The 24493-nt window shown below is 49.9% G+C and overlaps 1 pseudogene; it reads right to left on the reverse strand.

Moving 5' to 3' along the window:
- Positions 1-15058: 15058 nt before the first annotated feature.
- LOC124181844 lies at positions 15059-23675 on the reverse strand (annotated as a pseudogene).
- Between the last annotated feature and the right edge of the window lie 818 nt (positions 23676-24493).

Here is a 24493-nt window from a genome sequence, read left to right on the forward strand (position 1 = left end):
CTTAGCGGATTCCGACTTCCATGGCCACCGTCCTGCTGTCTCGAGCAACCAACGCCTTTTATGGTATCCCATAAGCGTCGACTTTAGCGTCTTAACTCGGCGTTTGGTTCATCCCACAGCGCCAGTTCCACTTACCGGAAGTGGCCCACTCGGCACTGTGATCCGAAATTTCGTGGCCTTGTAGTTCAAGCAAGCCAGAGATCTCACCCATTTGAAGTTTGAGAATAGGTTGAGGTCGTTTCGGCCCTAAGGCCTCTGATCATTCGCTTTACCGGATGAGACTCGTGTACGTTTTGTACGCGAGTGCCAGCTTTCCTGAGGGAAACTTCGGAGGAAACCAGCTACTAGATGGTTCGATTAGTCTTTCGCCCTTATACCAAGTTCCGACGATCGATTTGCACGTCAGAATTGCTACGGACCTCCATCAGGGTTTCCCCTGACTTCGTCCTGACCAGGCATAGTTCACCATCTCTCGGCTCCCAACGTGTACGCTCTGGGTGCGCCTCTTCTTGCCGTAAGAACAAGATGCCCCGGGAGTGCGGGGCCGCATCGTGACGCGACCCATCCTCCCTCGGTCAGCGCTGGGCTGACCTTTACTTTCATTTCGCCTTTAGGTTTGCTCGTCCCAATGACTCGCGCACATGTTAGACTCCTTGGTCCGTGTTTCAAGACGGGTCCTGGAAGTACCCAAAGCAATAGTGTCGCCGACCGGTATTTGATCATTCGAACGAGCCAGCCAGAGGACACCGCCAGCCAACAGCTGGCCAGGCCCGGGGACGGCGCTAGGTCCGACCACCGGAAATCGCTGAACGCGCTTGCGGCGGGCCCGACGCAGTTCAATGCGGCTCTATACCTTGCGGGTACCGCCAGGCAGCCGGACGGGCAACCGGGGGTCTGCCCCGACGAGAACGCCGAGACAGGCAGCCGACCGGGCCTAAGACCGACACCCAACGGGTCGCGATGTCCTACAGGGGGAGAAGTGCACGCCGGCGCCTCCGGACATTGCACCACGACCGAGTGCCGTGGACGCGAGGTCCCGACATCACGAGCTGCGGCGAAGCCTGCGTCGCTGCCGATGAATCTCCCCGTTTGATCTTTCGGGTTTCTCAGGCTTACCCCTGAACAGTTCCACGTACTCTGTGACGGGTTTTGAGTCCGCACGAATAGTATGGGTGGGGAAGACAATTAGAGACGGGGCGGATGTAATCGGTAAAACTTGATGTGTATATTTATGACGTGGGGTGTACAGGTGTTGCGATCGGGGAAATGAGTCGACTTAAACTACGGAAGATACAAAAGGGTTGTAGACGTAAGCGGTGGCTGATCACGCCTCAGCCCTTAGCGTTGCTTAATACTAACTTATAGATACGCGCGCAGGGGGGGGGGGGAAGAGGAGTGTGAGGTGCCGGGGAAGGTGAGGTAGGGAGGGTTGATATTGCCCGGGGACGGGGAATGTCGTGTGACGGGGAGTGTGAGGTCGAAAGGATTGGTATTGCGAGGGGAGGAGCAGATCGGCTGTAAAGTGCAGGCTAACCTGGTTACGTCAACGTGTGTGTGTGTGGAGGTCTTGAGGTGCGGTGGAGGGTAGCTGTGTGTTCGGCGTGTGTGCGTGTGTCGGTGGCTCTCTCTCTTTCTTTCTCTCTCTCTCTCTCTCTCGCTCTCGCTCTTGCTCTTGGGCTTCGTCTCCCCGGTGTGGCTTCTGCTACGGCCGTGCTCGAACTAACTCTCGCGCTCGGCTCTGCCGAGCGTCGGGGGGCTTCGGTGGTGTTCGGGTCTTTCCCGACGGGACAGGGCTCACCCGTTCGGCTCTTCCCCGCGGGTTTGGGGTTTGTTGTGACTTGCACTCTAGGTGCAACGTCACAACTCCCCCCTCCCCACGCGGGGCGAGGCCTATAGGGTGAGCCGGTTTCGGTGACGGATTTTGCGGTCCTTTCGTCTGTGTATTCTCCTTTTGTTATTTTTGTTGTTTTTGTGTTGTCTGCTCCGATCTGTCGGGGTTAAGGGATGGAGGTTGGGTTGTATTTGCGGGGTGTGTGTTTGGTGTGGGTTGTGGGTCGTCTTATATCTACTTATTCTACTTAGTCTCTTTTTTTCTTATATAAACTTATTCTATTCTTATATTATTTTGTACTCGAATTTTTGGTTTTGGTACGGTGGCTCTCGTCGGTGTGGGTCTTGGTGAGTTTTTGCGTTGTTCTTTGTACTTCGTGGCTCGTGGTTTCTTCTCCCTTCTCTTCTCTCTTTTTGGGTTGTGTTCTGTTTCTTTGGCCTCCGTCTGTCGTTGTTCGTCCGTTGGTTTGGTGTTGTTAGTGTATTTGGTGTTTTCTGTTTTGTCCCTTTTTTTTTTTTTTTTTTTTTTTTTTTTTTTTTTTTTTTTTTTTTTTGTATCGTATTGCGTCCCGTGTTGTGTGTGCGTCGTTGTTCGTCCGTCCGTTTGGTGTTGTCAGTTTGTCTAGTGTTTCCTGTTTTGTTCTTTTTTCTGTTTCCGTATTGATTTTCGTTTTTTGTATCGTTTTGAGTCCCGTGTGGTGTGTGTGGCTGGTTGGGGTGTTTGTGTATGTTCGACTGTGTCCGTGAGTGAGGTGGTGTCGGTGTTACTGTCTGTGTCGTTGTCCGTCGTTTGTGTTTGTAGCGTGCCTGTATGTGTGGTTTCGATGTGTATGACTGTCTCTGCGGTGGAGGTGGTGGAATCTGTGTCGCTGTCGGTGTCTGGTGTGTTGTGGGGTTGTGTTTTGTGTGGTGCTGTTTGATGTGTGGTGTGTGGTTGGTGTGTTGAGGTGCTGGCTTCTGTTTCGTCAGTGTCTGTGCGTTCGTGTGCTCGTATAGTCATGTATCTTTCTTTATGTGCTCGTAATTCGTCGTGTAGGGTGCTTGCTGGTACTAAATTTGCGATTATGGCTATTATCTCGGGGGGTGGTCCTGTGTATTGTTTGCATGTTTGTTTTGTCTGTGTCGATTCTGTGTGTCTGTCCATGTGAGCGAATGTCTGTAAGATCCTGTCCTCTGTCTTCTGTGGTGGTCTCGCGAATCTGGTGTGTGCCCATTGGGGGGTCGGTGTGGGGGGTGGTGTGTACCGTGGTGTTGGTGTGGGTGTGGGGCGTGTGGTTGTATGGGGTGTTTGTTTCTTGGTGGGTGGGTGTGTAGTCGTGTGTGTGGCCGTGGTTCGTGTGGTGTGGATAACTGTTGGTGGGTGTGTGATAGTTTGTGATGGGTGTGGTGTGTCTGTGTTAGTTTGTGTGCATGTTTGTATGTGTTCTGTGTATTTGGTGCCCCGGACCAGCCCGTTGCACTTCGGGCATTGCCTTGGTCCGGAGGGTGTAATTGTGTGTGTGGTCATCGTTGTGTGTGTTTGTGAGTGTCTCTGTGCGGTTGTGGGTGCAGTGTTTGTTGTGTGTGTTACTGTCGTGGCGGTCTTTGTTACCTGTGTGTGTGTAGTGGGTGTCGGTAGTAGCGTTCGTCGGGTCTCTGTCCGGTGTGTGCCGTCGCGTCCGTATTTGTGTGGGTGTGGGGCCTGTCCTGGTGTTTGTAGTAGTGGTGTTCTCTCTGTGTTTGTTGTTATTGTCGTCGGTCTCGTCAGTCGTAGTGTCATTAGGGCCGGTATTCTTTGTTGTTTATTTTCCATGTTGTGTTTCTGTGGAGTGAATATACATGTTAGTTTATTTTCGGGGTGTGTTATTTGATTATGTATATAATTTTAGGTCTTCTATGTGACATTTTCCTATATTTCTACCGCTCTCTGTTGTTAATTCGTATATTGTGGGTGAGATTTTTCTAGTGATTATGTATGGGCCTATGAATTTTTTATTTAACTTAGCTGTCGTTCGTTCTGGTCCGGATGAGAGTGCGTGGTTCTTTTTTAGTACCCTGTCTCCTTCCTTGAATTGAATGTCTCGTCTTCGTAGGTTGTAGTAGTGTGCTTGTTTTTCGTTTGCTTCTATCAAGTGCCTCTGTACTTCGTCTCTAAGTATTTGTAGTCGTCTTAAGTGGTCTGTCCATCTGTCTGTGTCTTGTAATTCTACTTCGTCGTGGTTCTCTAACTGATTTCTTAGACATTGTGTGGGATTTAATTCCCTTCCTAGGTTTAAAAAGGCTGGTGTGTGTTTAGTTGATGTGTGTGTACATGTATTGATTGCGAATTGTAAGTCTTGTAAGTGTATGTCCCATTCTGTGTGGTCGTTGTTTGCGTAGGCTTGGATCATTGTTTTAGCGGTTCTGTTGACTCGCTCTACGGGGTTGGCTTGTGCGTGGTATGGGGGGATTGTTGCGTGTCTGATGTTGAATTTTTGTGTTAGTTCGCGTATGAGTTTGTTTATGTATGGTGTGCCGTTGTCTGTCAGTAGTATGCGTGGTGTACCCCATCGTGATATTACGTGTGAGTGGAATGTCTGTTCTACTGTTTTGGCGTTTGCTTTGCGTGTGGGTATGATTTCCACCCATTTAGTGTATAGGTCTTCGAACACTATGATGTATTGGTTTCCCTTTTTTGATCGTGGGAGTGGGCCCATGATGTCGGAGGCTACTACTGTCCATGGTTCTTCAATAATTCTCATGCCCATTAGTCCTGCTGGTCGCGCTTGTATTGTTTTTGTTCTTTGGCATGTGTCACATTTTTTTATGTAGTTTACTGTGTCTCTGTACATCCCTGGCCAATAATATGTTTTTGCTACTCGTTGGTATGTTTTTTCGATCCCTAAGTGTCCTGCTTGTGTTACGTCGTGGTTTTCGTGTAGTATGTGTGTTATTTTGTCTTTGGGTATGACTAGTTTCCATGGGTTTGTGTCTGGTAGGAGGTTTGAGTGTAGGGGGTTCGGGCGGTGGAAGTATAGTTGATTGTTTCTGATTCGCCACGACTCGTTTTTCTCTGGGCGTGTTTGTACTTGTGTTTTTTTGTATGTGTACCACTTGTCTGTCGTGTCTACTATTGTGTCTATGTGTTCTTCGTCTTCGTGTCGTCTTGAAAGTGCGTCTGGCACGTCGTGCATTGTACCTTTTCTGTGTGTAATGTCAAAGTCGTATTCTAATAGTTCTAGTGCCCATCGTGCTAGTCGGCCTGTGGGGTTTTTTAATTGTCTAAGCCACTTTAGTGCGTGGTGATCTGTAATGACTTTGAAGTGGTACCCTTCCACGTAAGGTCTGAATTTTTTGATGGACCAGAGTACCGCCAAACACTCTCTCTCAGTTGTTGAGTATTTACGTTCTGCCTCGCTTAGCGCACGGCTAGCGTAGGCTATGACATGCTCTTCGTCATCGAGAGATTGTGTTAGTACGGCACCTATCCCTGTTCCGCTAGCGTCTGTTTGTAGTGTGAATGTTTGTGTGTAGTCTGGGCATGCGAGTGTGGGTGGTGATGTGAGTGCGTGTTTGATTGTGTTCATTGCGTTTTCTTGTTCTTCCCCCCAGTGCCATTTCTGGTCTTTTTTCAGTAGTCGTGTTAGTGGTTCTGTAATGTGTGCGAAGTTAGGTATGAAGCGTCTGTACCATGATGCCATGCCAATTAGTCTCCGTAATTGTTTTATTGTTTTTGGGCTTGGGTAGTTTTCTATGGGTTGTGTTTTGTCGGGGTCTATGTGTAGTCCGTGTCTGTCTACTATGTATCCGAGATATTTTACTTGTGCGCATCCGAACTCGCACTTCTCTGGGTTTATTGTCAGTCCTGCGTCTGTAATTCTTTTTAGTATTTGCTCTAGTCTTTGTAAGTGTTCGTCGAATGTTTGTGTTACTATTATGATGTCGTCTAGGTATGCGAATGCATATGGTTCGCATTCTGGGCCTATGAGTCTGTCTAGTAGTCTTTGGAATGTCGCTGGTGCGCCTGTCAGTCCGTATGGCATTCTTTTAAATTGAAATAAGCCCATTCCCGGGACTGTAAAGGCTGTTATGTGTTTGCTGTCTTTGTCGAGTGGTATTTGGAAGTATGCTTGGCTTAAGTCGATTTTTGATATGTACTGTGCTGTCCGTAGTTTGTCTAATATTGCTGTCATGTATGGTAGTGGGTATGCGTCTTTCTTTGATACTGAGTTAACCTTCCTAAAGTCTAGACAGAAGCGATATGTGTTATTTGGTTTTCTTATCATGACAATTGGGCTCGACCATTCGCTTTCTGATGGTTCTATCACGTCTTCTCTCAGCATTTTGTGTATTTCTGTGTGGATGGCTTCTCTAATTTTTGGTGATACCATGTAGTATCTTTGTTTTATGGGTGCGTGTCCTTGTGTGTCTATTTTGTGTTTAATTAGGTGTGTTAGCCCGAGTTGGCCTGGTAGTGTTGAGATTTTCTGCTGTATTGTCGTCTGTAGTTGTGTGTGTTGTGATTGTGTGAGTTCTTGTATTCCTGCGCATATCTGTGGTTCGGTTTCTTTGTCGGTTTGTGTGTCGTCTGTTGTTTGTGCGTTTGTGGGTATGATTTTTTGATTTGTGATTTGTGTGTTCTGTGGGTTGTCTTTTTGGGGGGTGTTTTCCGGTGGTGTCTTTGTGTTGGGTAGTGTTGGTGTTAGTGGTTTTTGTTTTATGGTTGTTTTTTTTTTTTTGTTTTCATGTCTTTCTGTTGTTTTCGGGTTTGTTTGTTGTTTCGTTGCTTCTAATTTTTCTGCTGCTTTTGCTTGTTTTGTGTGTGTTTGTGTTGATTGGTGTCGTGATTCTCGTGTTTGATGTATTTGTGTGTATTCTTTGAGTGGTGTTGGTAGTTCTTGTGGTCTAGTTTGCATGTGGTAGTGTGTCTGTGGGTCGTCTATCAGTGACCATGTGTTTTTTCCATAATTTATTAATATTCCAAATCTTATTAAGTCGCTGTTACCTATGATACATTGCGAGCCTAAGTTTGATATTAATCCGAACTTAATTTCTTTTGTTATGTTGCCGAGGCGTATTGGGAGTGTTACTGCTCCTTCTATCGTCACCTGTGTTCCGTTTCCCATTGTAGCTGTTCTGTCGGGTGTGTTGTTTATTTGTGTGTCTGTGTTGTGTAGTATTTGTATTACTTCTGCGCCTAGGTATGAGTGTGTTGCGCCTGTGTCTATTAGTGCGTTAAATTCGTGACCGTGTATTTCGATTCTGATGTGGAATCTACTTTCCGTTATGTTGTTGTCTGTCGTAGGTGCTACTGTTTCGGGTGTGTTTGTGTTGTTTTTGGGGTTGCCCTCCACCCTTGCTGGGTCAACCCTTACTCGTTTCCCTGGTTCTGTATTTGTGTGCATTGCCATCTGAAGTGTCCGGGTTGGTTGCAGTTAAAGCATCTGCGTGGTGTTGTGCCTGTGTTTGGGTTCGTTTGTGTTTGTTGCTGAGTGTAGTGTGGTGAGTTATACGTGATTGCGGGGTATCGAGTCTGTTGCGTATTTTGGTTTGTTTGGTTTCGTCGTATGTTGTATGTGAGTGCCGGTGGTATATTTGGTGTTGGGAGTATTGCTGGGCGGGGTTGTGTTTGTGTGTACTTTAATGGGATGTATTGTGTGTGGTGTGTTTGGTGTGTGTAGGTTTCTCGCGGTTGTGTGTGGTTGTTTAATATTGTTTGTCTCGTGTTTTCCCATTCGATATTTGCTTCCCATTCTTTTGCGGCCATTTCTAGTTGGTCGAAGTTCGCGAAATCGTATGGTTTTATGTATGCCTTGTATTCTATTTTCATGTTTCTGTATGCCAGGTCTAATTGTGTTCGTGGGTGGTATGGTGGTTTTAGTTGTGATAGTAGTGTTCTAAATTGTATTAGGAATTGTGTGATTTTTTGTGTTGGTCCTTGTACGTAGTTTCTGATTTTTTGTTCCAGTCTGTCCCTATGTTGTATGTCTTGAAATGCGTGTGTAATATCTCTCTCGAATTCTTCTAGTGTTCGCCATTTGCCTCTATTTAATCTGTACCAGTTTTTTGCGTCACCTTCGAGTATTGGGCTGAGGTTGTTGATTAATTGTGTATCGTGTATTTCATAACCCGTTTGGTAGTCGCGGAGATTTTGCAAAAATTCGTCTATGTTTTCGTTTGTGTCTCCTGAGTATTTTATGTTCCATGTTTGTATTGTTTTCATTGCCATTGCTGGCTGATTCCAGTATGTACTGTTTGGGTTTGATGTGTGGTTTGTGTTTGTGGGATGTATTGACTGTGTGCTGTATATGTGTGGGTCTTCGTATACGTTTCTGTCGCTTGGTGATGCTCCGAGGTCTATTAGGTTTTGTATAAGTCGTGTGTTGCGTGTGTTGGTGGCTAAAAATGTGTCTGTTCCTGTGAAGTGTCGGTTCGTTTGATTGGTTGTTACCGTGTTAGTTTGCGTGTGTGTAGGTGTGGGGATTGTATTGTATGTTTGTGTGTGATTTGTTGGTTCTGGGCTTTCTTGGTGTTGAATTTGTGTACTGTGTAAATTGTGTGTATTCTCTATGATAGCTGCATCGATTCTATTTATTGTGTTTGGTGAATTTATCGTGCCTCGTCTATTTATTTCCTGCGGTTGGGTCGGCGTTTGTTGATCTCGTGTCGCGCGCGGCCCGCTCTGTGTCGAGTTGTTTTGGTTGCGTTCGGGTGTGTGTATGTCCATGTGTTCGCGCGCTAGGCCTTGCGGTTCCCTGTGTCCTTGGTCTGCCATTGTGTGTATCGTGTTTGGTAGTGTGTGTGTTCAACTGTCGTTATTTGAATTTTCGTGACTGTGTAGTTTTGTTTCGTGAGTCTATGTGTATTTTGTTAGCGTTTATTCCTGTGTTTTGTCTCTTAATTGTTTGGATTTGGGGTAAAAATGTGGGTAATTTACGTTGGGCGCCAATTTGTGACGGGTTTTGAGTCCGCACGAATAGTATGGGTGGGGAAGACAATTAGAGACGGGGCGGATGTAATCGGTAAAACTTGATGTGTATATTTATGACGTGGGGTGTACAGGTGTTGCGATCGGGGAAATGAGTCGACTTAAACTACGGAAGATACAAAAGGGTTGTAGACGTAAGCGGTGGCTGATCACGCCTCAGCCCTTAGCGTTGCTTAATACTAACTTATAGATACGCGCGCAGGGGGGGGGGGGAAGAGGAGTGTGAGGTGCCGGGGAAGGTGAGGTAGGGAGGGTTGATATTGCCCGGGGACGGGGAATGTCGTGTGACGGGGAGTGTGAGGTCGAAAGGATTGGTATTGCGAGGGGAGGAGCAGATCGGCTGTAAAGTGCAGGCTAACCTGGTTACGTCAACGTGTGTGTGTGTGGAGGTCTTGAGGTGCGGTGGAGGGTAGCTGTGTGTTCGGCGTGTGTGCGTGTGTCGGTGGCTCTCTCTCTTTCTTTCTCTCTCTCTCTCTCTCTCGCTCTCGCTCTTGCTCTTGGGCTTCGTCTCCCCGGTGTGGCTTCTGCTACGGCCGTGCTCGAACTAACTCTCGCGCTCGGCTCTGCCGAGCGTCGGGGGGCTTCGGTGGTGTTCGGGTCTTTCCCGACGGGACAGGGCTCACCCGTTCGGCTCTTCCCCGCGGGTTTGGGGTTTGTTGTGACTTGCACTCTAGGTGCAACGTCACAACTCTTAAACTCTCTCTCCAAAGTTCTTTTCAACTTTCCCTCACGGTACGTGTTTGCTATCGGTCTCGTGATCATATTCAGCCTGAGATGGAGTTCACCACCCACTTACAGCTGCAATCTCAAGCAACCTGACTCTGAGGAGAGATCCTCCCGTGGCGCGTCCCCGTCACTACGGGCCTGGCACCCTCTGCGGGTGAGTGGCCCCATTCAAGATGGACCTGGACGCGGGCCGACGCCCCGGGATAAGTGAATCCTCCTAAACACTACTTTTCCCGGCGGCAGAACCGCGGGATTCAGTGCTGGGCTGTTTCCTGTTCGCTCGCCACTACTGAGGAAATACTAGTTAATTTCTTTTCCTTTGCTTAGTAATATGCTTGAATTCAGCGGGTAGTCTCGCCTTCTCTGAGGTCGTCGTGAGATTGTGAGTCTGTCGTCGGCGACGGTCGTTCGTACAAGAACAACACCGTCGACACGGACGAGGACACAACGTCTTTTTCATACGTTCCAGCGACGGAAACGACCGTAAACGCCCGCCGTACATGAGACTTGGGAGCCCCCCGCGGCGGAACGTGGACGGAACTTCTTCACATGAGCGGCAAACCGAACGCGCGGTCTGTGCGTCGCCGTGCCGGATTCGTTCGTTCTCTCGACTTCCGCTAACACCGGAACGTAACGAACGGCAGCGACAGCTCGATCCCGCGATCTGCGGCGACGCGTCGTGACCGTGACATACGTGTTCGTTTGAGGCGACGCGACCCGCTGCCGCGCGACCGGCGCGCGATAAGGGCTGCGAACGCCCAGTCATTCGCTCGCAGAGACACGGTGCGCTGTTCCCCCAGGGGGTTTTCGCAGCTTCATTGCCGACAGAGCAGTCTGTCATTGTTGAACGACCCTCAGCCAGGCGTCGTCCGGGAATTGTATCCGTGGACCGCAATGTGCGTTCGAAATGTCGATGTTCATGTGTCCTGCAGTTCACAAGTTGACGCGCAATTAGCTTCGTCCTTCGTGGACCCACGAGCCAAGTGATCTACCGTTCAGGGTAATCATAAATGCGAATTCAGCATTGAAAATGCTAAAATTACGGTGGTTACGGGCTTTCTGTGGTCGTGAGCGCGGCGCCGCATGCGTCAGCCCTTGTGCGGTTGCGAGGGGGAAGAAACGCGTGCCGCGCGTCAAATTTCGTTCGTGCGATAGTTCAAGAGCCGACTTCGCCTCGAGTTCACGGGTCGTCTACCGAAATGAACCGGCCTGAACCCGATCGGCTCGCTATGCAAACGATCGACGGCGGACGGCAGTGGGCCGCGTGAGCGAGTCCCGGGCATCGCTGCCCTTGACGCTGCCTCGAGCTTCCTTGTACGGGCGAAAATTCTCTTCGAAGCCTACCGCGTTCGCGGCCTGCGTCCGGGGTGTAACGGCGTTGCACCGAGGACACTCAGGCGCAGATAGGATGCCCGCGGAGAAGCGCTGAGACCAGCGGCGAACGCCGGACCCATCGGGTCCGGCGTCAGCACCGCGTTCGTTGTCATGACGATTGTGTTACGCGCCGCGGCAACCAGCCCGACCGTTACGTCGTTCAAAGTTTTGTGGAATTTTGCTCGCGACACGTGGGCGTACATGCCGCTTTTGCGGCGAGACAGCCCCGCGCGCTTACGAGTGGCTGCTTCAGCAGTACGAAACGTTAATGATCCTTCCGCAGGAAACCTTGTTAAGACTTTTACTTTCTCTGAATGATCAAAATTGGTCATCTTCCCGGCAATATCGGCAATGCCGAGACACTGCCGCGTACCAGTCCGAAGACCTCACTAAATCAGTTATTCGGTATTAGCGACGGGCGTAGTGTACAAAGCGCAGGGATGTCATCAACGCAAGCTTGTGACTTGCGCTTACTGGGAATTCCTCGTTCATGGAGAATCATTGCAAGCCCCAATCCCTAGCACGAAGGAGGTTCAGCGGGTTACCCGGGCCTTTCGGCTAGGGAAGACACGCTAATTCCTCCAGTGTAGCGCGCGTGCGGCCGAGAACATCTAAGGGCATCGCAGACCTGTTATTGCTCAATCTCGTGCTGCTAGAAGCCGGCTGTTTCTCCGAGAAGATTCATTAGTACGCTGGTAGTAAAAACCGCCCGACCGAGGCCGGGTGCCTTCGAGATACCGGAAGGTACGCCTATTTAGCAGGATAGAGTCTTGTTCGTTTTCGGAATTGACCAGACAAATCGCTCCACCAACTAAGAACGGTCATACACCACCACTCACCGAATCAAGAAAGAGCTCTAAATCTGTCAATCCTTCCGGTGTCCGGGTCTGGTGAGGTTTCCCGTGTTGAGTCAGATTAAGCCGCAGACTCCACTCCTAGTAGTGCCCTTCCGTTAATTCCTTCAAGTTTCAGCTTTGCAACCATACTTCCCCCGGAACCCAAAAGCCTTGGTATCCCGGAAGCTGCCCGCCAAGTCATCGGGGGAACTTCGGCTCATCGCTAGCTGGCATCGTTAATGGTTGGAACGAGGGCGGTATCTAATCGCCTTCGGAACTCTAACTTTCGTTCTTGATTAAAGAAAACATTATTGGCAAATGCTTCCGCTTCTGTCCGTCTTGTGACGATCCAAGAATTTCACCTCCAACGTCGCAACACGAATGCCCCCACCTGTCCCTATCAATCATCACCTCGGGGTTCCGAAAAGCAACAAAATAGAACCGATGTCCTATTTCATTATTCCATGCACACAGTATTCAGGCGAAAATAGCCTGCTTCGAGCACTCTTATTTGTTTAAAGTAAACGTACCAGCCCACGTCGACACTTAGTAAAACGCACCGCAATGGGATATTAGTTGCGCGGCCCCGAAGGGCTAAGCTCACCGGTAGGACGTCCCACAATCACGCCAGTTAGATACCGCGAGCGGTGAACCGACAGCGTGGAACACAGATTCGACTACGAGCTTTTTAACCGCAACAACTTCAATATACGCTATTGGAGCTGGAATTACCGCGACTGCTGGCACCAGACTCGCCCTTCAGTGGATCCTTGTTAAAGGATTTAATGTTAACTCATTCCGATTACGGGGCCTCGGATGAGTCCCGTATCGTTATCTTTCGTAACTACCTCCGCGTGCCGGGAGTGGGTAATTTGTTGGGTAATTTGAGTGGGAAAAGTCATTTGCGCGCCTGCTGCCTTCCTTGGATGTAGTAGCCGCTTTCCAGGCTCCCTCTCCGGAACCGAACCCTAATTTCCTGTTACCCGTTACAACTATGGTAGGCGCAAAGCCTACCATCAACAGTTGATGAGGCAGACATTTGAAAGAAGCGTCGCTGGTACGAGACCGTGGGATCAGCCCAAAGTTATTCGGCGTCACCAAGGTAAACGGCGGACGGGACCTACCCGCCGCCGATCGGTTCCGATCTAATCAAAGCATTACTTTCATCTCTGGTCGGAACTCTGTTTGTATGTATTAGCCCTAGAATTACCACAGTTATCCAAGCAAATGTGTGTACGATCTAAGGAACCATAACTGATATAATGAGCCATTCGCGGTTTCACCTCAATTTGGCTTGCACTGAGACATGCATGGCTTAATCTTTGAGACAAGCATATGACTATAGGCAGGATCAACCAGGGAGCTTCGATACAAAATCTCGGCTTGGACGTGCGCCACCCATCGCCTACCGGGTCTTACAGCCCGTCGGCCGCGCGTCTGCTGTGTGTTTCAGGACTGCCTGCAGGCAGCCCCGGATCAGTGTGCCGCCACCTCGACACTCGGCTTATGAGCGTTCGAACGATCTCCCGTACCCGTCGGCTAGATTGAAAGCATCTGGGATACGTTGTTATAACATCTCTGGTCTCTGAGTGTACGCTCGGAAAGAAGCGAGTTGACGCGAGCGTTGAAGCGTTTCGCCTTTCGTGTTTCACGAAGAGCCGAACTTCTTGGTACCGCGTCGAGGGCCATTCGAGGGCTCACGGGGCGACACCTCCACGGGCTATCAAAAAAATTTAGAACTCTGGAAACTTTGTCGAAATTAACCAAGGCTCATTTAACGATGTTCCGACAGGATCCCGGCCCGGATCGACTTCGGGACGCCGCGCATCGCGTTTCGGCCGACTCGGACCGAAATTTTGACAAGTCCCGTCGGTCCGGATCGACTCCAGGGCGCCGCGCGTCGCCTTTTGCTCGACTCGGACCGTTCTTTAACGAGTCCTGTCGGCCCGTATCGACTCTAGGATGCCGCGCGTCGCCTTTCGCTCGTCTCGGACCGGAACTTTAAAGAGTTTCGTCGGCCCGTATCGACTCCGTGACGCCGCGCGTCGCCCTTCGCTCAACTCGGACCGAAACTTCTACGAGTCCCGTTTGCCCGTATCGACTCCGGGACGCCGCGCGTCGCCCTTCGCTTGACTCGGACCGGAATTTTTACAAGTCCCGTCGGCCCGTATCGACTCCGGGTCGCCTCGCGTCGCCTTTCGCTCCACTCGCACCGCAGCTTCAACAGGTCCCGTCGGCCCGTATCGACTCCGGGACGCTGCGCATCGCCTTCCGCTCGACTCGGACCGCAGCTTCAACAGGTCCCGTCGGTACGTATCGACTCCGGGACGCCGCGCATCGCCTTTTGCTCGTCTCAGACCGTAATTTTCACAAGTCCCGTCGGCCTGGATCGACTCCTGGACGCCGCGCATCGCCTTTTCGTCGACTCGGGTCGAAATTTCTGTAAGTACGGTCGCGCCGCATCGGGAGTTCGTCCGTCCGCCGTCGTCTCATCGGCCCCAGGACGCGGCGCATCGCCTTCCGCTAGACTCGGACCGAATTCTTCACAAGTCGCGTCGTCCCGGATCGACTCCGGGACGCCGCGCGTCGCCCTTCGCTTGACTCGGACTAAAACTTGAACGAGTCCCGTCGGCCCGTATTGACTCCGGGACGCCGCGCATAGCCTTTCGCTCGACTCGGACCGCACCTTCAACAGGTCCCGTCGGCCCGTATCAACTCCGGGACGCCGCGCATCGCCTCTTGGTTGACTCGGGCGGAAATTTTTACAAGTGTCCCGTCGCGCCGCATCGGGGGTCCGTCAGTCCGCCATCGTTCCATCGGCTCCGGGACGTGGCTCATTGCCTTTCGGTCGACCCGGACGAAAATTTCCTTGAGTCTCGCCGTACCACGGTCGGTTTGCGGGTTCAGCGCCGACTATCACCGGACGCAGCGCATTGCCTTTTCATCGCCTGGGACGAAAAAAATTCCCAAGTCCCTTGGGGATCGCATACGACGGCCGACGGTCGACGTATCATCGGAAGAATAATCACGGCCTATAATACCGTCGCCGAATCCCGTGACGTACCGAGGGGGTCCACCGGTCCCTCCGGTCGCGCTTGTCGGCCTTGCGTTCGCTGACCGGCGATCCGAGCTGCCTCCGATATATCTCGAGTGGCAACGGGTACGGGAAAAAATTTTTTTCTCCAAGTCCCCGTACTCGCATTGCCATTGCACTCGCTCGGCAAGCAGAGCACGGCCGCGCCGGTCCGCCCGCGACTCGTCCGACATAGGACCAGCGACGCGTCACGCGACCGGCGTCGAGCCAGCTCTGCAAACACAAACATTGGGGCCTCGTCCAACCGACAAGACGAATCCCCAAGAGAAGGGCTGAGTCTCAACAGATCTCAGCGTGGTAACTGCTCTACCGAGTACAACACCCCGCCAGGTACCCAAGTCGAACACAGACGATTCCGAGTCTCTACATCGAACTGGATGACCCATGATCGACCGTTCGAGGCCAGACCGACGAGCGGGAAAATCCCGACAAAGGCCGAAGACCCCGCTCGGCAAACAGGGCTCGTGTGACGACCGGTCCGTGGACCGGCCAACTAGTAAAGTCACATTGTTTTGAGCCTTTCGACCCACGAGACTCCTAGAAATATCGTTGCCTCCTTTGACTAGAGAGGATACGGCCTTAGAGGCGTTTAGGCATAATCACACGGATGGTAGCTTCGCACCACCGGCCGCTCGACCGAGTGCGTGTACCAAATGTCCGAACCTGCGTTTCCTCTCGTACTGAGAAGGATCACTAGCGCAACAACGAGTCATCAGTAGGGTAAAACTAACCTGTCTCACGACGGTCTAAACCCAGCTCACGTTCCCTATTGGTGGGTGAATAATCCAACGCTTGGCGAATTCTGCTCCGCAATGACAGGAAGAGTCGACATCGAAGGATCAAAAAGCGACGTCGCTATGAACGCTTGGCCGCCACAAGCCAGTTATTCGTGTGGTAACTTTTCTGACACCTCATGCTGAAAACTCTTCAAGCCAAAAGAATCGATTGGCCGTGCTTTCGCATTCTCTATGCGTACTGAACATCGAGATTAAGCCAGCCTTTGCCCTCCTGCTCTACGTGAGTTTTCTGTCCTCGCTGAGCTGGCCTCAGGACACCTGCGTTATTTTTTGACAGATGTACCGCCCCAGTCAAATTCCCCGCCTGGCAGTGTCCTCTAATCGGATTACGGGAGAGTATGATCGACGATCGGCCGAAGCCACACACCACTCTTACACGCTTGGCTCTAGAACACCGTGACAGCCGGGACGAAAGTCCTTGACGACGCGCTTTGCTCAACCGAGTAAGTAAACAAACGATGAAAGTAGTGGTATTTCACCGGCGATTTTGCCACCTCCCACTTATGCTACACCTCTTATGTCTCCTTACAGTGCCAGACTAGAGTCAAGTTCAACAGGGTCTTCTTTGCCCGCTAATTTTTCCAAGCGCGCTTCCTTGGCAGTGGTTTCGCTAGATAGTAGATAGGGACAGTTGGAATCTCGTTAATCCATTCGTGCGCGTCACTAATTAGATGACAAGGCATTTGGCTATTTTTATTTTTTTTTAATCACATAATAATCACATCTCAAGTATAGGCTATATTCATGTAACATTATATTGCCTGAACTCATGTCCAAGTGATAGATCTATATCTCCGTTGTAAAACTGGCCCCTCCCATCCTCCTTTCCTATCTTTCCGGTGTTGCTGTTTTCCCATCAAATATTTCTGTATCTTTTTTCTTTCTTTTCAGGTCCCACTGTCGTTGCTCTGCTGAACTGGTTGAATGCGGTGATGCTCCCGATGATTGTCCGTGATGATAGCACTTTGATGTCTCTCTGTCTGATGAAACCTCTGGTAAGTAGATAACTGCACGAGGCTTTGCTCCAAACTCCTCCCCAGTTTAGCGTAATTGCATTAACCAGAACAGCGTCGCTACCATATTTTTCTTCAATTTCTTTTATCAGAGATTCATTGTCAGCATAGTATTTAGTTTTACATTTGTTAGCCTTACATAGGTCAAATCGGTTGTTTATTATCTGAGCGTCTAAAATTACCGACGTTTCTCCGAGGGTGGCTAATATGTCTGGTTTTCTGAGACCTTCATCTGTTTTGAACTTTGGTTCTTCTTCTGTCACGTATTCTAGCTTTTTTAAATTTCTCACCTAGTATTTACATATCGCTGCGTGTCTTATTATTCTTGATTTGTGCGTGCGATGGCAGTGTTGTAGTATGTGATTCAGGTTTTCGATCCGTCCGCATCCTTCTCTACAATTTCGGTCTTTTATTCTTCCCCTGGCAGTTCTTGAGAGAGTTGGGAGGGCGTTGATTCGGGCTTTACACGAGTTCAGGAAGTCACGGCTTGTGAGGAACCGGTTCCTTCTACAATCCACTTGTGCTAATGTTTGGTTTTCCTTGACTCCTTTGGTGGTGCGCCATCATAAGTATCATAGAGCTAGCTTGTCCAGAATGCATCGATACTTCTATTGGACCTTAAGATCACATTGGTACTGTCTTTGATCTTGTTTTCCGATCTTGATATTTCTTTTTCCAGGTAGGCGCCAGCTACTGGTGCGGTTATATAGTAGGATTTCAGCAGCCCTTGTAGCCTCCTCTGCCCGAGTGCTGGAGCAGTTCATCTAATGCAGGTGATACCCAGCCCTCCGTTTTTAATAGCTGCGTGGAAATATCCGTTCCGCGCATCATTTGGTAAGTTCGACCATTTCCGTTTTGTAGCACGAATAACTTCATCCATCTTTTTCAGGTATCCAAAGGTTGCATCGCCTAGTATAAGTTTATATTGGACCCTTGGTACTGCTATCTTACACAGTATCCAGAGCCTTTGCTGTGGCTTGAGCGGGGCTTTGGTTAGTCGTTCCAGCTGTGTCTCCAAGTTTTCCTTGGTATCAAGCTTCGCTCTCCCTTCCCGTGTAAATGTTATACCTAGATACCTGAATTCGTCTTTCCTTCTGAGGGCTGGTATTGTGACGCCATTCATCTTAAAACGGCACTTCTCGTCGAACGCAGTTCGCTTCTGTCTTGGTATAGACTCAAGTGCGATTGTTGCACATTTGTTCGCGTTGGCTTCGAGGCCAACCTTCTTCAAATACGAAGCTACCTGGTTGATTAACATCTGAAGACCCGTTTCTGTAGATGAAACCAATACTAAGTCATCTGCAAATGCCAGGACGTTTATGTGCAGCCCATTGAGGTCTATACCTATCTCCGGTGTTAAAGATTTCAGCATTTCATCTATCAGGAAGTTAAATAGCGTAGGTGACAAGGGATCTCCTTTTTTGACGCCACATGATGGACTAATTTTCTCTGATTCCCAGTTTCCATGCTGTAGGGTAGTTACGCTATTATGATGAAGTGTCATAACGTAGCTCATCAACGGGTGTGGTATACCTTTGGCGCTCATCGTGGTCTTCAATGCTTCAAAAGATACGGAGTCAAACGCCTTTGCCATATCGAGAATAGCTACGAACATCTTCTTATGTCTTTTTCTGTGATATTTTAGGGTGAGGTCTAATAAAATGGTGTTGTCAGCACATCCATCTGTGTTCCTAAAGGCTCTTAGACGTTTATCTAAGGAAACCGCTTTTAATCTATTCGCGATCGTTTTGTGCAAGGTTCTCATTAGTACCGAGGAGACCGTAATCGGTCTAAAATCTCCTGATTGATCTGCACCCTTCTTTTTTGGTATCAATACCGTTCTGGTACACACATAATGCCTCTGGTGGCTGACCGCACCAAAGGATCAGATTAAAAATCCTCGCAAGGATTGGCAATGGAACTTATCTAAGTAGCCTTGAGTTCACTCCATCCGGACTAACAGCTGTATTTTTAGGTGGAAATGCTAGCTTGATTTTTTTAATTGTAACAAGTTTCCATGAGTGGTCTAGAGTATTCACTGTATCACCTGATATCGGAGCGGCCTTTTTCACCCGAGTAAATACAGCCCTCCAATATGGTTCCATGGTCTCTTTTGGTATCGAATCTTGCTGTTCGACTAGATCGTCCAGAATCCTTTTTTCACATTCACTGGGGTTCTTTTTCCAGAGATCCTGTATTCTAGCGTAATTAGCTCTTCTTCTTTTCTTCCCACTTTGCGCTAGCTGCCGGGCCGTTTGTGTACGCGGATGTTCGTCATACGATTTTACGTTGGCGGGGAAAATTTCTTTGAGATAAATGCCCAGGTATGCTCGTACGTTATCTCTTATTGTGTCTGGTGTAATTCCACATAAGGCGTTGAGCTTCGGCGCGTAGAACTCTTTGGTGGTTAGAGGTTGTAGTGAGTCAAAGTAAGCCAGGAAAGGATCCTCGTCAGTAGTGACTGAGTCATCAGAACTCTGATTTTCGTCACTATCGTCGTTGTCGTTGCGAGGCTGTCTACGTAGTTCATCCAAAAACTTGGTCACATCTTCCTTATGCTCGTCCTTCCTTCGTTGTCCTTTAATTGATTCCAGAGTTCTCTCTTCACTATAGGTCTTGAGCAATTCCTGGTTGAGGAAAATTTTTTTACCTTGAGCCGCATACGTTAGTTCAGCTTCTTTTCTAGCTAGCATGAGCCTCTTTTCTCTAGTCCATCTATCTTTCACTGTAGCAGCCGTGTTCTGAAGTTTGAAGGAATCATACCAATTCTTATGTGCACTGTTTTCGTGCACACCTCTTCCTAAAGCACTCGAAAATTCTCGAGGGCGCCCGGGAAATCGACATCAGTGAGCCTCTTGTCGTTCAGTCCTTGAGGGTCCAGCTTCGGGTTGTGTTAATTAAGCGCGGTCAGCGGACCGGCTGTTGTTTGTTTCTATCCGAGGCTTGTTTCTAAAATTTAGACCAACACGGTTAGGGTCGAGGGGGCTGGCAACCCACCAAGGCCCGAAGATAGCCACCATACTCGGCCGCCTGTGTTTCCACTGACGTTGCCCGACTCTCACTACGAGGAGGTGTACGGTTGGCATTTAGGCTTATAAGATCGATGTATATTATTTTTATTGGGAATATGTAAATTTGAACAACTGGTGAATTTGAAAAATTAACGACGGCGCCAGGAATCGAACCTGGAATATAGCGATGCTTTACCGGAGACTTACTCCACTAGACCACCTAGCCGCCCTGACTCTGTTGTCATTAATTTCTCTCATAACCAGTGAGTTCAAATTTGTTTTCATGTGCCCGATTTGTATGAGTAAGAATTTCTTCTCTGCATGCACGATGTAAGGAGACTGTAGTGTGTAGATGTTTATGTTTACCCTTTTTAATCCATTGCTTCCGATGAGAAGCCCGTAAGACGGCAATGCCGTCTAATAAATGAGATGCGGGTGTGCAAATCATTAATCTACGAGAGAATTTTGTTGAGAATATGTGAATTTGAACAACTGGTGAATTTGAAAAATTAACGACGGAGCCAGGAATCGAACCTGGAATCTAGCGATGCTTTACCGGAGACTTACTCCACTAGACCACCTAGCCGCCCTGACTCTGTCGTCATTAATTTCTCTCATAACCGGTGAGTTCAAATTTGTTTTCATGTGCCCGATTTGTATGAGTAAGAATTTCTTCTCTGCATGCACGACGTAAGGAGACTGTAGTGTGTAGATGTTTATGTTTACCCTTTTCAATCCTTTGCTTCCGATGAGAAGCCCGTAATAATCGGAAGCAAAGGATTAAAAAGGGTAAACATAAACATTTACACACTACAGTCTCCTTACATCGTGCATGCAGAGAAGAAATTCTTAATTATATTATTTTTACTTTTATTTTACATATGAAACACATCTTTTCACTCATAGTCACATACAAATACACACACACACTTATTCCAATTTGTAAATCGTTTTCTGATTTGTCTCGGAGTTTGGTGAGATTTTTGAATAAACAATAATTCAATTTTCGACTTATCTATGATGCTCGTTTTTTACCACGTTGGCTTCTGCCCTGGGACTGGAATCCGGGATCGGAGTCGATAATTTCAATATTTTCTCCACGTTAGATCTTGTTTTTATTACTGGCCAGTTTCCGTTGAGTCGACTACAAAGAGATGAGCGAATGACCAGTCCCTTCAACGTCCCAGAGCAGAGAGACCGAGCTCACGAAGGCAAACTCGGTAGTGTGATCCAACGAGGGGAAGGGGGTTGGAAATCGAGAATCAATTGATTCTTCGATTATAGAATTCGAATTTAACCGCGGATAAATTCAAAATTTGGATTTATCACCTTACAGGCTCCAAGGCTAAAGGCGTTCACCAGGGAGTCCTTAAGAAAGTCATGGTTACTTCCGCCGTATACCCACGCTTGCTTGAATTTCTTCACGTCAACATTCAGAGCACTAGGCAGAAATCATATTGCGTCAACACCCGCTAGGGCCATCGCAATGCTTTGTTTCAATTAGACAGTCGGATTCCCCCAGTCCATGCCAGTTCTGAGCTGACCTTTGGATGGCGGCCGAAAAGGACGACGGCAACTGCGACCGCCGCCGAAGCCTCGCAGCAAGGAAGATCCGCGGGAGGCCAAGGCACGGGGCCGAGCTCGGATCCGGTTACTACCTTCACCTCGCCCAGGCCCAGCACGTCAGCCAAACCCGCTTGCCGACCAAGCCCGACACGCCCCGATCCTAAAAGCCAATCCTCATTCCGAAGTTACGGATTCAATTTGCCGACTTCCCTTACCTACATAAGTCTATCGACTAGAGGCTCTTCACATTGGAGACCTGCTGCGGATATGGGTACAAACCGGCGCGAGACCTCCACGTGGCCCTCTCCTGGATTTTCAAGGTCCGAGGGGAAGATCAGGACACCGCCGCAACTGCGGTGCTCTTCGCGTTCCAAACCCTATCTCCCTGCTAGAGGATTCCAGCGGATTCGAACGCTATTTCAGAGAAGAAAACTGTTTTCATATCTCCCGACGGCGTCTCCAGGTCTTTTTGGGTTACCCCGGCGAACTCTCTTGCAAGGGCCCGACTTGTCAACGGTTCCGCTGCCGGGTTCCGGAATAGGAACCGGATTCCATTTCGCCCGACGGGTGTGTCACATTTCAAACCGCGCGTGCCCACGCCGGGAAGACGCTGAGCGAGGCCCGACGTTCGCACAATCACCGACGTCACGACGCAAGTGTCAGGCATAGAAATACAACAAAATCGTCATCGGATTTCTCCTAGGGCTTAGGATCAACTGACTTGTGTGCAACGGCTGTTTACACGAAACCCTTCCCCACGTCAGTCCTCCAGGGCCTCGCTGGAGTATTTGCTTCTACCACAAAAATCTGCACCGACGGCGGCTCCAGGCAGGCTCACGCCCAAACCCTTCTGCGCACACCGCCGCGACCCTCCTACTCGTCAGGGCTTCATGACGGCCTAGGCCGCCTCGTATGCCGCTGACGGCCCAGTATAGGCGCGACATTCAGCGCCATCCATTCTCAGGACTAGTTGCTATGGCAGGTGAGTTGTTACAACATCCTTAGCGGATTCCGATTTCCATGGCCACCGTTCTGCTGTCTTAAGCAACCAACGACTTTCATGGTATCCCATAAGCGTCGACTTCGGCGCCTCGACTCGGCGTTTGGTTCATCCCACAGCGCCAGTTCTGCTTACCAAAAGTGGCCCACTTGGCACTCTGATCCGAGATCTCGTAGGTTCATAGTTCAAGCAAGCCAGAGATCTCACCCATTTAAAGTTTGAGAATAGGTTGAGGTCGTTTCGGCCCCAAGGCCTCCAATCATTCGCTTCACCGGATGAGACTCGTGTACGTTTTGTACGCGAGTGCCAGTTATCCTGAGGGAAACTTCAGAGGGAACCAGCTACTAGATGGTTCGATTAGTCTTACACCCCTATACCCAGTTCCAAAGATCGATTTGCACGTCAGAATCTCTACAGACCTCTATCAGGGTTTCCCCTGACTTCGTCCTGACCAGGCACAGTTTACTATTTTTCGGGTCCCAACGTGAACGCTCTGGGTGCGCCTCTTCTCGCAGTGAGAACGAGACGCCCCGGAAGTGCGGGGCCGCATCCTGACGCGGCCCATCCTCTCTCGGTCAGCGCTGGGCTGACCTTTACTTTCATTTCGCCTTCAGGTTGGCTTGTCCGAATGACTCGCGCACATGTTAGACTCCTTGGTCCGTGTTTCAAGACGGGTCCTGAAAGTGCCAGCCAACAGCTGGCCAGGCCAAAGGACGGCGCTAGGTCCGACCACCGGGAATCGCTGACCGCGCTTGCGGCGGGCCCGACGCAGTTCAATGCGGCTCTTTACCGTGCGGGTACCGCCGGGCAGACGGACGGGCAACCGGGGGTCTGCCCCGACGAGACTGCCGAGACAGCCAACCGACATGGCCTTAGACCGACACCCAACGGGTCGCGACGTCCTACTAGGGGAGAAGTGCACGCCGGCGCCGCCGGACATTGCATCGCGACCGAGTGCCGTGGACGCGAGGTCCCGACATCACGAGCTGCGGCGAAGCCTGCGTCGCTGACAATGAATCTCCCCGTTTGATCTTTCGGGTTTCTCAGGTTTACCCCTGAACAGTTCCACGTACTCTTAAACTCTCTCTCCAAAGTTCTTTTTAACTTTCCCTCACGGTACGTGTTTGCTATCGGTCTCATGATCATATTCAGCCTGAGATGGAGTTCACCACCCACTTACAGCTGCAATCTCAAGCAACCTGACTCTGAGGAGAGATCCTCCCGTGGCGCGTCCCCGTCACTACGGGCCTGGCACCCTCTGCGGGTAAGTGGCCCCATTCAAGATGGACCTGGACGCGGGCCGACGCCCCGGGATTAGTGAATCCTCCTAAACACTACTTTTCCCGGCGGCAGAACCGCGGGATTCAGTGCTGGGCTGTTTCCTGTTCGCTCGCCACTACTGAGGAAATACTAGTTAATTTCTTTTCCTTTGCTTAGTAATATGCTTGAATTCAGCGGGTAGTCTCGCCTTCTCTGAGGTCGTCGTGAGATTGTGAGTCCGTCGTCGGCGACGGTCGTTCGTACAAGAACAACACCGTTGACACGGACGAGGACACAACGTCTTTTTCATACGTTCCAGCGACGGAAACGACCGTAAACGCCCGCCGTACATGAGACTTGGGAGCCCCCCGCGGCGGAACGTGGACGGAACTTCTTCACATGAGCGGCAAACCGAACGCGCGGTCTGTGCGTCGCCGTGCCGGATTCGTTCGTTCTCTCGACTTCCGCTAACACCGGAACGTAACGAACGGCAGCGACAGCTCGATCCCGCGATCTGCGGCGACGCGTCGTGACCGTGACATACGTGTTCGTTTGAGGCGACGCGACCCGCTGCCGCGCGACCGGCGCGCGATAAGGGCTGCGAACGCCCAGTCATTTGCTCGCAGAGACACGGTGCGCTGTTCCCCCGGGGGTTTTCGCAGCACCGTTGCCGACAGAGCAGTCTGTCGTTGTTGAACGACCGTTAGCCAGGCGTGGTCCGGGAATTGTATCTGAGGACCGCAATGTGCGTTCGAAATGTCGATGTTTATGTGTCCTGCAGTTCACAAGTTGACGCGCAATTAGCTTCGTTCTTGATGGACCCACGAGTCAAGTGATCCACCGTTTAGGGTAATCATATACCGGGACAATCTCTCGAAACTATACATATAACGCGCATGCGCCAAATAATTTAATCTCATCGGTCGGTGAAATCGCGCCGCGGTGATTGTTTTCTTCTGCTGAGCAAGGCGCCAACGTACACAAAATGAAACAAAAGCTGTAATTCTCTGGCGTGTAAAGCCGTGGATTGATGTTATGCT

The sequence above is a fragment of the Neodiprion fabricii genome, chromosome 4 (genome assembly GCF_021155785.1).
Source record: "Neodiprion fabricii isolate iyNeoFabr1 chromosome 4, iyNeoFabr1.1, whole genome shotgun sequence".
In the NCBI taxonomy this organism is placed as follows: domain Eukaryota; kingdom Metazoa; phylum Arthropoda; class Insecta; order Hymenoptera; family Diprionidae; genus Neodiprion; species Neodiprion fabricii.